This window comes from Lichenostomus cassidix, chromosome 3, assembly GCF_008360975.1.
Source record: "Lichenostomus cassidix isolate B80296 chromosome 3, HeHo_3.0, whole genome shotgun sequence".
In the NCBI taxonomy this organism is placed as follows: domain Eukaryota; kingdom Metazoa; phylum Chordata; class Aves; order Passeriformes; family Meliphagidae; genus Lichenostomus; species Lichenostomus cassidix.
The window spans coordinates 110527302-110544654 of NC_139483.1; the positions used below are offsets into that span (position 1 = coordinate 110527302).

At 44.0% G+C, this 17353-nt stretch overlaps 1 long non-coding RNA gene across 2 annotated transcripts in view; it reads left to right on the forward strand.

Moving 5' to 3' along the window:
* Positions 1-480: 480 nt before the first annotated feature.
* The window catches only part of LOC146440483 (uncharacterized), a 45872-nt gene continuing 28999 nt past the window's right edge, over positions 481-17353 (forward strand). Inside the window, exons 1-3 of one of the 2 annotated variants that reach the window (XR_014851171.1) lie at positions 481-627; positions 11884-11977; positions 15183-15496. This is a non-coding gene — a long non-coding RNA (uncharacterized LOC146440483). Of the gene's footprint in view, positions 628-11883; positions 11978-15182; positions 15497-17353 lie in introns of those variants that run through there. The other variant, XR_014851170.1, reaches the window with a different exon arrangement.

Below are 17353 nucleotides of genomic sequence, written 5' to 3' on the forward strand. Positions count from 1 at the left end.
CAGGTTGACCATAGAGGGTGTGGAGTGTCCCTCACTTGAGATATTCCAGAACCATCTGGACACCATCCCATGCCATATGCTCTGGGATGACCCTACTTGGGCAGAGGGTTAGACCCGACGAACCGCTGTGGACACTTTTAAATGGACCAATTTTGTGATGCTGTGCTTAGACACTGGAAGGAGCTGCCCAGGGAGGTGTTGGAGTCCCCACCCCTGGAAGTGTCCAAGGACGTGGCACTCAGTGCTCTGGTCTGGAGATAAGGTGGAGATCAATCACGGGTGGGACTCGACGACCTTGGAAGTCTCTTCCACACCAATTAATTCTGTGATTCAGAGACTCTTCCCTACCAGGCTGGGTGCAGCGGACAGGACTACATATCCCAGCGCGCACCGCGGCGGCCCGCCGGCAGCGGAGGGGCGTGGCGCGGCGCGGTGCACGCTGGGAGTTGTAGTCCGACCGCCATTGGCCCGGCACGGCACCTCCCTCCCCGGCGCTCCTCCCCGCTCCGCCTCTCCCTCGGCAGACGGAAGCCGGGCAGGGACGAGGGAGCCGGGCAGGCTGGAGCGGCACGATGGGGGACTCCAAAGTGAAGGTGGCGGTGCGTGTCCGCCCCATGAACCGGCGAGGTGAGACCCTTTTCCCAATTCTTCCGCATCCCCTGCCCTGTCCTCCTCGGTAGCAGCGCTGGCCGGGGGTGGCGGTCCTTGGGGACAGGTGTCCATGGGGACAGGTGTGCCCGAGGTGTGATCGGTGCGTGTTGGTGTGTGCTGATTTATTTATCCTGAATAAACACGCCCTGCCTAGCTCCGGCGGGGCTGCGGCCGCCCCGCGCTGTGTTTGCTCACCGCCGTCTCCTGAGCTCCCTTTTCCTAAACCTGCGCGGATTTATGGCTTTATTTCACCTCCCCGCTCCCCCGGGGAACAGCTCTCTCCACACCTCCTGCACCTGCTTTACAGCCTGTTCCTGCTGGGAGGAGAGCGCTTCCTTCTTCCTGCTTTGCGGTTTTGGGGGAAAATACCTCTTTTTCTGCATTTTGCCCTGGGTTAATTCACCCCGCTCCTCTCCGACCGCAATTCCTACCCTCGGTGCTTGAGTGGGACGCTGTTAACCAGGTGACAGCGACACAAGGACAAAAACAAGCAAGAAAATGCAAAAGAGGAAGCGAGAATTGACAAGGGAATTTTTTGTTGTTGTTGGTTTTGGGTTGTTGTTGGTTTTTCTTTCCCCCTCAACGAAACTTGCCTAAGGGTTATGTTAATCAGACCGTGGTCTGGGCAGCTGTTAAAATGTTTATTACTTGTCTTAATTAGAAAAACTTGCTCTGGATGATGAGGAAGTGAGTATGAAAAGGCAGCTTCAGCCAAGGAATGGGAAGGTGAAGAAGGCAGAAATCCAAGAAATGTGTAGGGTAGTTTTTTCTGTTTTGTTTTTTTTTTAAATCCCACATTCTCACAGGAGTATGCCAATAATTCCTTTTGGGGAAAAGGAATCCAGTGAAGTCAGTTTAGTAGTTGAAGCAAAAAAAAGGAGGGAGAGGGGAAGCCCTTTAGTGTCTAGATGATCTGACATACGATAACTTTCTAATTCCTTTCTGTAAAAAAGAAGGGAAAAGGGTTATAGAATTGAATACAGTGATTCTACACCTTGTAAAGTGTCAGCAGGGGAATGGTCACTGAGTTCACAAGAGCTCCTGAGGTGGACTGTCCAGGAATTGAGTTGATGTCTTTACTGTCTGGTGGTTTAGGGAAATCAAGAATATTTTGACCAAAAGCTGCATTTGGTGTCAGCTCTCAGAACTGAGGAGGATGTAATTCATCCTTACAGAGAATTGCTTGGAGGAGATGGAGTGTCGGCGTGGAGGAGCTGGTGGGAGCTGGGAGAGGAGCTGCAAGGTGGTGCCTGGTGTCAGTGACAGATTTGGGCTTTCCTCTTGCTCATGTCCCTTTCCTGACATAGCTCATTTCCTTGGCCGTGTCCCAGATGTCTCCTGACTGCTTGGTGCTCCTCACCCCTGGGATTAGACAATAATTCAGCTTGGAAGGGACCTCTGGAGCATGTCAGATGAGATGAGGTTGCTCAGTGAAGTTTTGAATCTCCAAGGGTGACTAATGCACCTCTCCCTCCCACATATATCCTACATCTGTTCAGCCCTGAGTTTGTCCCCATGTCCCTTTCCAGCCAGCGACTGAGTTCTGCAGGAAATGTCTGTGGGGAAGAAGTTGGGGAAGTAAAGGAATCTAGAGGAAATCTAGATTGTGTCTTGTTCTTCTCTTTCATGGAATATCCTGAGTTGGAAGGGATCCACAAGTCCAACTTCTGTCTTTTATTCTGTATAAACTTCAAAATGTTGTGGAGAGGATGACTCCTGTCAGGAGGTTTATCCAGGAGTGAGAGACATTTGAGTATCATTCCTTGATGCTCATCAGAGAGAAAGGGATCCTGAACCCCCCACTCAGCTATTAAACTGCAAACTCTTAATTGTGAGTGATACCTAAATCCATTGAAGTCTAGCCTAAAAGATCCATATCCTTTTATCCCTCAAACAAAATGTCCTGGAATTTTTTTTTTCTTTTTTTCCCAGCAGATTGTCACAGTCCAGATGTTTTGGTCAGGTCTAAACAACTGATACCTCCCTGTGGTATTTCTGATGTACCCAGAATTTATAGAAACAAACAGTGATACCAAGGCTACTATTTTTCTTGCCTATTTAATGTTAAATTTAAGAATCTGTGCAGCTGATTTTCTGCAGAGCCATCCATTTGTAAGACTTCTGTGGCCTTGCTTTTTTTTTTTTTTTTTATCAGGCTTTGTGGCAAGAGGCAGCTTTCCTGGAAGCTCTTTCATACACATTTTGTTCTGAGCAGTATTTGTATGGAGTTCTGGGGCTTTGGACCTGAAGCAAGTATTTGTTTTCTTCAGGATCACGAGTAATGTTCTTTCCTTCCCTCTGCACCGAAGGGCTTAACATTGCAAACCTGTCAGATGGCTGAGACTGTGGAAAGCTAAGCTTTGAAATATTCTCGGTGTTTACTTGTGGTGCTGGTGGTTGTCTTTGGTGTTTGAGTTATGAATTTCTTAAGGCAAGGGTTTATTAGGTTAATAAAAGTGGTGTGCTTAACTGTTACGAGTTTTTACAGCTCATAAAAGTATAATGGGTTCCTTGCCTGCATGTGGAAGGGATTTGTGTATCAGATAGTTGGGTATTTATAGCACTCACAATTCAAGGTGTTTGGGTTGAGGGTCCTGCTTCATTCTCATGCAGAGAGGTAATCCATAAACTGAATTTATAGCGCTCATTTTTAGTGAGGGGAAGCATTTATAATTGCACTTGGAGGTTTTTTCACATCCAGGCTAGTTTATTTTGCATCTTGCTTCAAATTAGACCTCAATCCTACAAAGCCTATGTGGAAGCTTTGTTTTTATAAAAATGCTGCTGTGTCCACACGTTTGCAGTGCCATGTCTGAAGCTGGAGGCTCTGCTGGGTGGCAACAGAGGCGTCTTTTTTTTACATCCTTTCTGCTTTGCAAACTGGGATCTCGATTAACAGGCTTTTATGAATTAAATAATTCAGTACTGTTTTGTTAGATAAGACTCTTGGTCTCTTATTTTCTTGGCTCTGTAATTCAGTAAAGTATTTCCTAGTGCACTGCCTTATTCAGCTGGGGCTTTGATAACAATCAGGAAGTTCTTTTGCTGTTTTATTTAAGAGTTGTGGTGGATTTCCTTTTATGAGTGTCGTGTTTGACTTCTCTTAGCAGATACTCATTATACTTCAGATAAATGCAAATGTCAAACCACACCATGAAGCAAAGCAAATGACAGCTGAAGGCTTTTTCATTAAGATTTTTCTGACTGAATGCTTTGTTTTCAGGTGAGGTTTGGGTGCAGGCAGTACATAAGTATATTTAAGTCGTTGTGTTCCCTTGTGCTTTTGAATCAGTTCAGTGCAGAGTTAATTAATGCTGATAAAAGTTGTTGTGTTTTAAAAGAACATGATTTATGCTCAAGGATATGGCTGATGACACTTAAGCCAGTCCAAACTGCTCCATCTCACTTGGGTCAATACTTTTTGAACAAGAAAGGCAGGAAAACAACTGCCTGTGTTCTGGCAATGATGCTGGATTAAACTGGTCTGGGATTGTAGTGTAAAACCTACAGCTCCAGTTTAAATATCTGGATTAAACTGGTCCAGGATTGCAGTGAGAGACCTACAGCTCCAGTTTCAATATCTGGATTAAAGTGGTCTAGGACTGGAGTGAGAGACCTACAGCTCCAGTTTCAATATCTGGATTGCCTGTAAATAGACATTCAGATATCTGTTATGCTGATATATATGTTTATCCAGACTATCAGTGTTCAAACAGGGATCTTCTCATGCTTTGGTGATAAAGGTTCTGTTTCCAGTGCTTGTAAGGAAGGAATTTGTTTCTGTCCATGTACAAGTGTCTGATCACTGTGTCAGGTGGTAATTTTATGTCCTCCTACTCTTTTTTGAAGGAGGTTTCATTTCCAGCCACTTGAAATGTTTTTGGGGTTTGAGGTGAGGAGGTGGGGGTTGTTCCTGTGCTCTTGTTTGTTTGTTTTCCCATGGAGATTACAACAGAGACAATTTATCTATAAATTGGAGTTTGTGCAAGCGGGTTTATAAGATTAATTATGGTATTAGAGGGAGTGAAATGGCACCTGTTGTATCCTGATGGCAATGTGCAAACCACAGGACTTTTATTCACCATTATCCTCATCATACACGAGTGCCTGGCATTTGGAATATTTCCTGGTGATGGTTGATAAGCTATAAAATAATGTTTGGGCTACAAGCAGAATTAACCTTGAGATAGGGTGCCAAATGGGTAAAGGATGCAGAGTTAATGTTTCATCTTGTGAGGCAATTGTATTTTAAGAGCTCTTAAGGTGCCACAGCCTTACCCCCAACAGCCAGAGACTCCCAGTCAAACAACGTGGGTGTCACAAATGCAATTTTAGTGCTAATTACACCTTCCGAGTGCAGGGGGAGGTTACCTTGCTGCTCTGGTTTCAGGGTGGCTGCTCCTCCTGAAGATCACATCCAGTTGGAATAGCTTTGCCTTTGGCTTCTGGGTGTTTGGTGGCAGAGCAAACTCTTGCATTTCATCCCTTTTAACTGCAGAATGTTGAATTTGGAGTTCTGTGGAACACCAGAGTCCCTGCATGGCTTACTTACTGAATCCCCACGAACCAAGGGGTGTTTGCAGCAGTAGGACTGGCTGTGAGAAAGGTTCATGTCCAAAAAGCTGACTTTAGAAGTCTTCCCTTGCAGAAAATGAGGCAGCAAAGGATAAACCACATTTTTTAGTGTTCGGACAACGTGGAATTAACATGAGAGGCCACCTTGCCTGTTCCATGTGCTCATGGGTTTGAGTTGACTTCCACCTCATGGACAAGCTCTGATAGCACTGTGTGCCCTTCCAGATGCACTCATACATATTTAATGACCTTTAATTGCTGCAAACTGAAAATTTCATGACATACATTTGCTCAGTTCATGTAAGAGAGAAGCTTGAAAGATGCCTTCATATTGGTAGACGTAAAGGATAAGTCAAATTACTTTATTTTTGTCAGAATTTATCACCACTATGTCTTCTAATCAATTCCCTAAAAGTGCTTTTACACTCTTTTTTCCATATAAGCCCTTAGCATTGTCATGTAGATGGAAGTTATTTTCACATTCACTCATCTCCTCAGTTAGTTTTTCCTTTATTTGTGTTGGCTCCTATGTAGCAAAGGGCAAAGAGAAAAGTCACTCTTGGGAAACACATTGGCAGGGAAAGTTGAGGCCTTGTCTTTGAACTGACTTTCACATTTCTTTTTCAAACAAAAAAACAACCGAGAACCCCAAACAACAGCCTCTCATTTTTGGTTTTTTTTTTCTTGTTGGCATTTAATTAATTTCTGTGATAAACAGATATTTTTAAGTTACTGTTTAAGCATTTCTCAGTGTTATTGCCATCAGCTTTTCCAGACTGAGAAAGGTATGAGAAACCAACTGTAATTTCTTAACCAACGCAACTTGATGGCTCAGGCCACAGCATTCCAGGTCTCCCAGGGAATGTTAATCTCCTGAAAATCTACTGGCAATTTAAAATATAAAATTTCTATCGCTGTCCTTACAGGAGATTATTGGACCTTTTGTATTTGGGGCCAATTTTGGCTTATGAGCTTAGTCGAGGCACTTTAAACCTTTCACATTTTATTTGTTATACTTCAGTTGGCTTTCCCAGCTTTTGTGAAGCTCGACAAGGCCAGTTGTTCTGGTTCCCAGAGACTCTATAGAGCTTTAGGCTCATCTCCAAAGGGTCCTGTGGTGTCACTGATGGTACAGCTGCCCTAAATTTGGAAGTGGGACTGGGGGGAATCTGTCACAACTTTTATTTGACCTGGGTTACGACACCTCGTTCGTGTCTCTGTTCCAGTGGGGTGAGGTGCAGGATCAAATGGTATTTGAAAAGGGCTGAAAAACTGTCAGCCTTCATAAATTAATTCCTTACATTGAGATCTAATGGAAAAATTTAAATGGAAACAGAAGCTCTTGGTTAATTGGGAAGTGCTTTCCCTTAATTCATAGAATCATGGAATGGTTTTGGTTGCGAGGGACCTTAAAGCTCATCCAATTCCCCCCCTGCCATGGGCAGGGACACCTTCCACTATCCCAGGCTGCTCCAAGCCCTGTCCAGCCTGGCCTTGGACACTTCCAGGAATCCAGGGGCAGCCACAGACTCTCTGGGCAACCTGTGCCAGGGCCTTACCACCCTCAAAGGGAACAATTCCTTCCCAATATCCCACTCAAATCTCCCCTTTTCCAGTTTGAAGCCATTCCCTGTATCCTGTCCCTCCGTCCCTTGTCCCAAGTCCCTCTCCAGCTCTCCTGGAGCCCCTTTAGGCTTTGGAAGGCTGCTGTTATCTCATATAATGTGAAAAAATAGGGAATGTAAAGAAGAAAATCTGGAGGGTCACATAATTTTTAACAGACTACCGTGGGTGTAGTGCTAAAAGCTCTTAGGATACCATGGCCCCAACCATAAATTTAAAACCTTGCAGACCTCCTTATTTTCTGTGTCATTGTTCATTTTAAGATTTTTTCAAGCTGCCCTGCAAAAGCCATCTTTTAGGATCATTCTGTTTGGGTCTGCCATGCAGTGAGTCTGAAGTGGGATGGTTTTTGGGGTTGTGCCTGAGGAAGCTGTGGTGTCACCACGTGGCAGTTCAGGTGTTTCTGTCGTGTCACCCAAGGCTGGGGTTTGATCCATGATCCAACCTCTCTTGTCAGCAGTTGCAGCCAATCCATGAAAACACTTCTCCACCTGATCCATTAGCAGACAGAAATTTCCCAGAGGTGAAAACACCCAACATTTTCCAAAATACTTCTCTCCCCTTCCTCCAGGATTCGCACACACTCCTTGTCTCTGCCCCAAACTTGATTAGCACAATTTCAAGTGGCACCTTTGCCAGTGTTTCCTAACTCTGTTGGAAAATCTGCTGTGGTGAGTTTATGGTTACCAGGCACGTGGCTGCTCTTACAGAGGGATTGGAAATTCCTACCTGTGGTGGGAATGGCCTGCTGAGTCCACCATTCCCTGCAGTGCTAGGCTGCTCCTGGCTTTGATTTTCCAGCTCTCTCTTGCTTGCTGACTTTTTCACCCTGTTTGAACCACACTGAATTTCTGAGTGAAAAAGCTCGAAGTGTATATGGGGAGAATGAATTATTTTTACAACAATGACAAGGCTTTTATAATCCCAGATTAGGTAATTTGGGATTTACACAAGTGTGGTTTCAGCTAAGATCTACACTGAATCCCAGTTTTAGAAGAGTCTTGTGAGGAGTTGAAAAATCAAGGGAAAGGGAAGGGAGAGTGGCTTCCTTCAACCCCCACCTTCCAGTTTCACAAGTAAATAAAAACTCATCCAAGGAATTCTCTGTGAGTGGCTTGGACACACAACACTTAACAATTATTCTTACACTCAGCCCAGCTTTGCTTAACACTTCCAACAGCTGTGAAATGTAAATGTGGAGAAGTGACTCAGATACGTGTTACCCTTTTATTATGAATGTCACAGCTCTCTTACTCTGAAGCTGTGAAAGAGATTTTCATTCCCTGCAATAAATGGTTCTTGATGTTGAGAGTTTGAGTTTTAATTCTTCCAAGAGCAATTAGCTGATTAGTTTCTTGATTTGGTGAAGCAAATGAGTAGTTGATTGTGTTTGCTCAGTAATGACTGAAGGTAGAAGCAGGTTAGCAATAATAATAGGTGAGATTTTGTTTAAGGTGCAAGATTTGGGGTAAATCTCCAAGGTTTGACAGTGAGCTGCTTCTGTCATCTTTTAATTTCATCCTCAATTTCTAAATTTTGTGCTGCCCGAAAAGCCTACACCTGAATAGTTGAAGAAAATAATGCCAAGCTTTGACAAATGAGTCCTTACTACAGGATGGATTAATTGGCGTGTTTGGATGTGCATCCTTATGATCTTATCTTGGTGCATCCTAATTTTGCTTGTTGTTCAGGAGCAGCAGGTACCCAGCTCACCTGGGAGACACTGAAACTAGTAAAAGTAAGGGCGGAGTCCTGGTGTGATCATATCCAAATTATCTGCCTAGATAATTTGACTGTAAGGCCAACCTGCTTTAGTGATATTAAAAAACGTAATGAGGTGGAAATTATGATGATATAAGTTTCAGTAGTGATTAATATACAATTCATCTCTCAGTGTACCTGAAGCATTAAAGAATTCAGAAATCTGTCACGGAATGTAATGGAGCCAGAATTTGAAGAAAGTGAATGATGTGCTGTTCAAACAGGATTTAACCTGTTTCTTCAGCTGAAAGGAGGTTGCCATGTGAGCCTTTGGCCAAGGTAACTGGGATAAGCAGCCTTAAGGCTGTCTGGCTCCAGACCCAGCTTAGAGGCTCAATATAACTGTTTCTTAGGGGTTTATTTCATGTGACACCATGAACTGGGGGAGCAGTTCATCTCTGCTGGGAGGAGGTCTCTTCCTGCTTCTCTCTTCCCTCTGTACAGCTCTACCCAGCTGTTTGCATGGCCAAGCTTTCAGTGGGGATGGAGCTTCCCATGGGGTCTGGATACATCCATTTTCCATGCTGGGTGGTTTTCTGCTGTTGAAGTAACTTGAAGTGAGTTGCAGAGGATCTTCTGAGCACGCTAGTGGCAGAAGGTGACAAAAGGCACAGGAAGGAAGGACTGGGACCTCCCTGTTTGGCAATAGCTGCCAGTTTGGCTCATCACATCTTTCAAAACTCTGCAGCACACCAAGGTGAAGGGTTTTAATGTCACCTGTGTGATGGTGGTAATCAGACAAGGTGTGTTGCACAGGACAAATTGGCTTTGAATCCTTTTTCCTGCGAGGACATTTGACTTTAAGGAAGTCTCTTATCCCTCCTGTGTGCTTTCTTAAGGGCATTTCACAAAGAGAGGTTTAATGAACGCTGGTGAGACTGAGTTCACTGGGCAGTCATGGATGCAAAGCCTGCCATGGGCGTTCTCTCTCAAGAGCAGCATTAAAAAAACGTGACAGAGGCCATGCTGCTTGCAGACCTTATGCTTTGCATGAGGCAGGTAAAACCCTTTCTCAGGAGTTGGGAAAAGCAGGTCACTGCAATACAGAGCGTTAATCACTAACCAGCCAGACCAAGATAAAGTGCCTTGTCGGATATGGGATGTACGAAGAACATGGTTTCATCTAAGCAAGCATGTGTTGCATATTAATGATAGGTAAATTGGCTTTCAGGGTGTGGGGAGAAATTAAAATAAACACTGGCTTCTGGTGCTCGTCTGGCTCTTCCTCCTGCAAAAGCACAGTTTAATAACAGAGGAGCAGTTCTGCTCAGAAGGATTTCGGTTTCATGTGACTGCCTGCTTTGGCCAGTGATCTCGAGCTTTGCCTTTCTTTGCTGCCTGCCAGGTAGCAAAAAGCTGTAACATTTCTTTCCAACAATTTCCGTGGAAGAAACTCCCTTTCATTATGTCATTTCTCAGGAGCAAGAAGTCTGCAAGGTGCTGTGCAGTAAGATCTGTGGTCTCTGCCTGAGAGATTTCCAGTCTGAGTTTATAAGGTGCCGTGAGGTGAAAGAGCAAGTACAGGTGACCGAGAAGGAAAGAGCAGAGATGAAGGAGGATGAGGATTATAATTAATATGATTAGACACGAGCGTATTTGGGTGATTCAGCTGAGGGCTGAACCCTGTGTGGAGGTTATTCGGCGTAGCCCCTCGTCAGCCCGGCGTGGGAGGGTGTGAACAGTGTGTCATGGCTGTTGGAACTGTGATTTTTTTTTGTGTGAACAGTGTGTCATGGCCATTGGAATCAGCACTTGGGAGCCCTTTGCAGGGCCAGTGTCATGGTACAGGGACATATTTGTATCCAGGCCTCGTGTCCTGGGTGTCTGTAGCAGTGATTTTGGGTGTGAACAGTGTGTCGTGGCCACTGGAATCAGCACTTGGGAGCCCTTAGCAGGGCCAGTGTGACAGTGCAGGGACATGTTTGTGTCTTGAGTGTCTGTAGCAGTGACCTTAGGGGTGAACAGTGTGTCACGGCCATCAGAATCAGCACTTGGGAGCCCTTTCCAGGGCCAATGTCACAGTACAGGGACATACTTGTGTCCAGGCCTTGTGTCCTGGGTGTCTGTAGCAGTGACTTCGTGTGTGAACAGTGTGTCATGTCCATCGGAATCATGATTTTGTGTGAGCAGGGTGTCATGGCCATTGGAATCGCGATTTTGTGTGTGAACAGTGTGTCATGGCCTTCAGAATCAGCACTTGGGAGCCCTTTCCATGGCCAGTGTCACAGTGCAGGGACATGTTTGTGTCCAGGCCTTGTGTCCTGGGTGTCTGTAGCAGTGACTTTGGGTGTGAACAGTGTGTCATGTCCATCAGAATCATGATTTAGTGTGAACAGTGTGTCACGGCCATCAGAATCAGCGCTTGGGAGCCCTTTGCAGGGCCAGTGTCACTGTGCAGGGACATATTTGGGTCCTGGGTGTCTGTAGCAGTGATTTTGTGTGTGAACAGTGTGTCATGTCCATTGGAATAAGCCCTTTCCATGGCCAGTGTCACAGTGCAGGGACATGTTTGTATCCAGGCCTCCTGTGTGTCTGTAGCAGTGACTCTGGGTGCAAGGCTGTGTGCTTTATCCCACACCTAACTCTGTTTGTCACTGGGTGGATACCTTGGAGTGCTGTCAGCATTATCTGAAGCTTTTATTTTGCCTTCCCCGCCTCTACGGCCGAGAATTCTCACACACTCCAAATATCCTCATTACTCATAGTCCACATCCCACTGCTTGGCGTCACTCGGGAGAGCTGGACTTCCCGGGAGCCTGTGGGGGAAGGACAAGCCCTTTTCTACATGCTTGCACCTAAATTATTTTTGATGGGACTCGAATTTCTGCGAGCAGGTGCCCCAGGACTGACAGCTGGCACCGTATCACAGCAGTGGCCGGGGAAAATGTGCTGCAGATGGCAGGGGCAGCTTTGCCTGCAAGCCTGGGAGGCATTGAGGGAGCAATAAGAAGAGCTGTCAAAGTGGTACCAAGCCTAAATGGTTCTTTTCCCCCAGAAGAAATTTCATACTGGCCTTGTATATGCTGATTGTCCCTGAGTGAAACCCAGAGTGCTTTTTCTTGCTTTGAAAAGAGTGCTTGCTTTAAAGCTGGACAGGATCCATCCCGTCAGAATATCCCTAGAAGTGGAATTTGGCAATAGTCCTGTTTCTATTCTCTGGCTGATGGGTGGCTGTCAGACTGCATGAATAAATTTGGTGTCTGGAGGAAGTAATGGTGTATATAATCCCAGTGCTTTAGGAGCAGCACTTGACACTCTCTCATTTCTTTATAGAGCTTGATCTGCATACAAAATGTGTGGTGGATGTGGATGCAAACAAGGTTATTCTTCACCCCGTAAACACCAATCTTTCAAAAGGAGATGCCAGGTAAGATTTTTGAATCGGGAAGGTCAGGTTGCATAAATTAAATATGAGCCTAACAACTAGGAAATGTAGGCCTTGATAGAAAGCTTTTAGTTAAAAAAATTATATATATTCTTTCCGCAGTCTAATTGCCGCCATCCATAAAATGAGGCTGATTTTAACCATGCTGGGAAGTTGCTTTGGAAACCTTGTACATTTTCTTCCTGCTTTCAACAATATATTCGTGGTTAATGGGTCTATGAACATTCATTTTTTTTCTCGTGCTGCTGTGGGACAGGAGAAATTTAAATCTGCAAAACAATTAGAGCGGGGCAGTTTGTCATTTTGGAATGAAATTAATTTTCACAGTTGTTTTTGTATAATGGGTCCTGGTATAAGAAGGGGAATGGGAACATTGTGGAAAGATGTAGCTCTAGGATTTTCTTGACAGTGGGGCATTCCCTGCATCAAAAATCCTTGAAGGAGTGGCTGAGAACAAGGACCAGTTTGAGTTGGAACTAGTATTAATCTATTAAATTACTGTGAAACTGAAAAGTCATGTAGTAAGTGGTAAGAGGTGAGCTTGTGACTGTTTAATTTATTGCTTAGTGTGAGGGGAGGAAATGAAAAGATATATGCATGAAACAAAATAATGGGTGCAGAAAAAGGCAAAACCTGTTGCTGGATATCTGCAGTCAATCATCTGTTCTCTGGGGGGAAAAACAGAAGAGGTCTTAAGGGTAACAGAAAGGAGAAAAATTCTGTTAAACACATGGAAGAGCTTTGTTTAAATTTTCATGTGAAGCTGAGCTGTGTGTCTGGGGTTGCTATTCATTAACTGCTCTCTGATAATTTAAACTCCTCAAACCCAAGTGGTATTAAATGGACAAATGAAGAGATCATCAGGTGCAATATTTACCTTCCATTGCCATTAGCCAAAAGATTTATTAAAGACAATGGGACTAGAGCTTTAATAAGTTACTTAAAACCAAACAGGCTGTGTGTGTGGGGGGGTGTTTTTGTTTGTATCAATATCCTCCTCCTCCAGGAACATGTGCATTGTTCAGCTGCCAAAATCCTACATTGATTCTTGCCTTTAAAACTGCTAAAAACGGCAGGAAATTGAGATTCTCAGAAGCCGAGTCAGCCACGGCTGGATTAAAAATTTTAACTCGTCGTTTCTCTAAAGCACAGCAATGAAAAGCATGGTTTATACTCCCTCATAGGTGTTTAAAAACTTTCATGGGGCAGCCACACATCATGCAAATCGTGTCCCTTGGCAGGGGAGGGCTGGCTTGGCAGTGGCTGGAGGTCCCAGACAAGGTGGTGAGCTCAGTGTGAGAATCCAGCGCGGGAGCGAAGAATGCTTCATTTGCATCCTCACAAATAGCCATTGCTAATCCAAGCAGGAAGCATAGGAAATTTATATGGGGTGATTTAATAGCGGAGGGGAAAGTGGAGGCCCATTAAGTGCACTGAGGGTTTGCCTGCGCCCGGTGAGACAAGAGATCCCAAAAGCACAGTTTGGAGCGGTGAGGTTTTTGGATCAGGGCCCTTTTGGAACAGGTCACACCCTTGAGAGGCTGCTGCTGAATTGTCTTGGCTTCTGCAGCTCCATCAGAGGAATCTTAAATATCAGCTCGAGGAAAAGGTTAGTGTTAGTTGCAGTTTTTCTGAGTCTGGGGGTTAATTTTATGCTCAGGTTCTGCTTCCGTTCCCAAATCCACCACCAACTACTTCGCCTTCTGTTACTAAATCAATTCCTTTTGATTTCAGACTTTTCTGGTGTCTCAAGTGAGCTGAAGGAATTCTGGCAAACATTTTAACTGAACAGGGAAAAGAGAAGTAAATAATATTGTAAATACACAGTTTAGGTGCTTGCAAAGCAGGGCAAGTTTGAAAGCCTCCAGAGCTTTGCTGCATTTCTCATTGAGATGCCAGGGTCAATTTAGGAACTGGGAAAAGAATTTTAGAAGCAGAACTCAGTGCTGTCACATCCCTGTTTGTCATGACTCAGCCGTGCTCTGGCAGGGAGTGACATTTGGAAAAACAACCCATGACTTTTGGATTTACGCATTTTTTTTTCCCACTTCCATCCTTTCTGGGAGAAACCAAGCCTGGGAGATGGGGAGATGCAAGTAAATCCCCCAGCCTGAGGTGTGTGGGGTCTGACTGTTGGATATGGCAAACTGTGTCCATGTAATTGCCACTGAAATATCTCAGGTCTTCAGAAGAGTGCCTGTAGCTGTTTCAAATTTGGCATTAAAAATTAAGGAACGTTTTGAAAATCTGGGTGATAACTTATGGGCCTGACTTTTTCCTGCATCTACAAACTGAATATATTATTTACACATTTCTCCAGAGACTTGAGGATTAATAAATCCATGTAAAGCACTTGGTCTTAAAAGAAGGTTCTATTCATATGGCTGAAAAAAATCTGGTATTCTCCTGTTATTCCTTAACCAAGAAATGACCTTTCCTGAGCTGGCGAGAGGCAGCAGTTATTTTATTGAGCAATCCTTAATGGTGCTGTGCAGGTTTCAGTAACTTGATCACGTACAAAAGATCAATTTGAAAATCCATGGGATGACCTCCAGACTGGGCAGGCTTTGCTATTAACCTTGGGCTGCTGAGGGGGTGGGCTTGGTTGGTTGGTGGTTTCTTGTGTTAAAATTAAAATTACACCGTGTGGAAATGCTCACCCTTTTCTTTAGCTGCCTGCACGAAATTAATTGTGACAGAGCTTTGAGTTCTGTCACAAATTTCCCCAAATGACCTCTTGTAAATCAAAATCTCCCCTCAAGGATGTGTGAAGCTCCAGGGATTCGTTGTGGATGGATAATATCATTAGCATGACTTGTCCCCTCTTTTGTTTGCCTTCCTGAGCTGTCTGCTCCCTCTGCTCTCTCCCTGTTGCAAAGGTCAAGGCTGAAGTTTCTTTATCAACTCGGGATTTACTCTGTGCTGCAAAGATTACTCACAGCATTCCTACTCGGTGGCTGGGGCTTGGAAGAGGGTGTGAACTCATTGTGATTGAAGTGAATAGATAAGTCCTGGGCAACAATTGGAATGTTTATGGGAATTAATTTTTTGGAAAATCTCCAAATTGAGTCTAATTACTCCAGGTTCCTTTATAGCCTCTTTTTTCTTTTAACTATCAATTTGCTTGTGGTGTAATTTTACATTTCCCAAACAAGACCTGTTAAAAAGATTATTTTTTTTTTGACAGGTCAGACAAAGGAGGTTTATTCTGTCTTGCAGACATAACTGTAATTGATGTGTAACTGATATGAGCTCAGAGATCAGTGGTGTATCAGTCTGGCACAGCCCTGTGAATCAGCAGTGGTATTTGTAAAGCAAAGCATTCATTAAATCTGCCCAGCAAACCACCTCCGAGACTTTTTATTAAGAGAAAATGCTAAAAAATGAAACAAGTGCTGACTTCACTGTACTTTTGTTGCAGTTTGTGGTTTCTAGCTGCTTTCTCTCGTTTTGCAGAACAGAGAGATTCCAAAGACTGGCACAGGGTAAAAACTCTCCCAAGGAGTGAGTGTAGCTAACTGGAGCTGACAAGTGTGTTAAACCAGGCTGGGTTTTTCCTTTTCAGCTATTGTAATGTCTTTATAATTAGTGCTTTGTAGTAGATAATTCAATAATAGAAGATCTTTGTAAAGATTTGCTTTTAAGGTATCTCTTTCTGGATTTAAACCAGTTTATTTTTCTATAACAGACGGTTATTTTGCTCATCAAGTCATGGTGCATAAACTCAGTTTGGTTGTTTTTAAGGAGCTCTGGAAATTGAGAAGGGGTGTGTTATTATCTTAGGCTTGAGGATTTTTGTAGCCTTGCAGCAGCTGAGCTCAGTGATTTCTCAGCTTTGATGAGGAACTGGGTGAAGTCCAAGTACATTTTACATATTTTTAGAAGATTCTTCTGCCATTCCAACTCCCATTTGCTTTCTGAGACATTTGACAGCCCTGAAGAAGGTTGTGGGGAGATGGGGCTTGGAGAAACCTGGGATAGTGGAAGGTGTCCCTGCCCATGGCAGGAATGGGATGATGATCTTTAAGGTCCTTCCAACCCAAACCATTCTGTGATTCAAGTGGGTAATAAAGTGCTAATTTCAGGTGGAGGATGGACTTGAGGCAGTGGTTGGGTTAAAATGAACAGCCCAGTGTGTTAAAACTTTCCTTAGTTTGCCTTTGGACTGAAGTTCTTCTTACAAAACCGAAGAACATTTAAATCCTTTTGAAGAAATGAAGATTAGTGCCAATTCAGCCAGAATCCTGGCAAAGATTTAGGTATTAAAAAAATGCTACCAGAAAACAAGTATTAGGGTCTCAAGGACTAAGCACCATTAGTTCACTCTTTCTGAAGGGTTAACCACGAAGCAGAGGAATGGCAACAAACACACGTGACTTTGAATTTAAAAACAAACAGCTTGGTTGCTAAAAACTGGAATAGGGTGTTCTTGCAAGCCCACACAAGCTCCCTGTGCTCTCTGTTAGCCAGGAATCCCTTGCTGCGGAGGCAGGAGCATGTGGAGAGGCAGGATAAGCTGCTGCTTGGCACAGCCTGAGCAGTTACACAATGTTGGGTCTGCCCCAGAGCAAGGTGAAGTCGCCTTTCACCTGCCTGGGGTGTGTGGGTGACTCCTTAGCGTGACTCCAGAACTCCCCTTAAAGCTGCTAAAAGCTGAAAATAAGTCATGACTGAGCAGCTCTTGCTGTGGGGGTGTTAGAGACCTCGAGCTGCCTCGATCATAATGGGAAATGCTAATTTTAGTGGGGAAGTGCCTGAGTAGTGAGGTGGTAAAACTGCACATAAATCAATTTATTTTGCAAAAATTATACATAGGGGAGTGCGTTGGTCGGGGTAAATCTACATCAAATGAAAAATATTAATTACAATTAAAAAAATACCTCTGTGATGTGACAAAGCATATACATCACACATTTCAGTGAGCTGTACAGGGAATATATGTGGAATGATAGGCAAAAATCCCAGTTAAAGGTTTGGCCAACACTGAACACATCACGATTTACCTGTTTATCTGTGTTCTTTATCTTACAAGTTTTGCACACTTCCATCCATTTGCCTCACTCAGAGAGCCAAGATGCCTAGAGAGGAAATGCTGACAAAATTATATAGGTGTTCTTTTATATGTAGATATATAAGAACTGGAAAAGCTGACTGGTAGGAGTAACCAGGAGAAATTGGACTTTTAAAAAATAATGGTAGCCAGGAGCAGGTTGGGGTGCAGACTTTGCTTCTACCCTAGGAAAGGACATGCATGATCAGGAAAGGACATGCATGGTCAGGAAAGGACATGCATGGTCAGGAAAGGACATGCATGGTCAGAAAAGGAGGCAAATGCATGAAGGCATTGCTGTTTATGGA